This window comes from Dipodomys spectabilis, unplaced genomic scaffold (assembly GCF_019054845.1).
Source record: "Dipodomys spectabilis isolate Male_0828 unplaced genomic scaffold, ASM1905484v1 ptg000565l, whole genome shotgun sequence".
In the NCBI taxonomy this organism is placed as follows: Eukaryota; Metazoa; Chordata; class Mammalia; order Rodentia; family Heteromyidae; genus Dipodomys; species Dipodomys spectabilis.
In genome coordinates, this window is record NW_024871242.1 from 1,441,638 (window position 1) to 1,442,523 (window position 886).

The 886-nt window shown below is 29.8% G+C and overlaps 1 pseudogene; it reads left to right on the plus strand.

Annotated features, from left to right (window-relative positions):
- Window positions 1-393: 393 nt before the first annotated feature.
- LOC122100125 lies at window positions 394-493 on the plus strand (annotated as a pseudogene).
- Window positions 494-886: the final 393 nt, after the last annotated feature.

Genomic DNA, 886 nt, shown 5'->3' on the forward strand with positions numbered 1-886 from the left:
AAGGGTTAGAAAGACATTTGTACCACTGAGACCACATTTAGGAAATTTTAAGCTGCAGAAGTTTAGAAGAAGCTCTTAAGCAAGGCTTACTTTGAATTCATTAGCTCCACAAAGCTAACTCAGTTGATAGATAAGTACTTGAAAAGCCATTACCTTTGGACTTAGCTATAAAGGCTTCAAAATATGATCAAATTTAAAATGAAAACGACAAAATAATCATTGACAAAAAATTTCAAATGTGAGCAATCGACCAAACAATACACAGAAATTTAGAGAAATAAGATCAATAGCATTTTTAGTAACAATAAGGGTTCCTTGTTAGAAATAGGCAACCAAGGATATATGCCTGTATAAAGATTGCATCGTTAGCTACTTAAATTAAGAGGATACTCCATGCTTCAGCAGCAGGTCTACACAAATGACAACAATACAGAGATTAACATGGCACTTGCACAATGATGGTATGAAAATTTGTGAAGTATTCCATATTTTTCATTCTTCAAATGCAAGAAATGAAAAACAGTTATTAAAAAGTAGATTACAAAAATACAAGTGTAACAAAACCTGTAATTCATAGAATTAAAGGTTAGTTTGACATCAGTGTATTAAATCTTCACCTTCAAAAGGTCCTTACATAGCATAACATTTACAATACTTGAAATTAGATAACATTATCTTTTTATCCCAAAGAAATAAAATAATATAAGGACCTAGGTAAAAAGGAATCTTAAACCTTTTCTACATGGAATGTAATCTTAAAGGACACATTTATTAATGAACCTATATATTATAAAACAATGTAGACTTCAAAGTATTATATCTAGAAGACAATGAAATAGATTATGGACTTTATACAATCATAGATAGTTTTTTCAGACAAGCACCA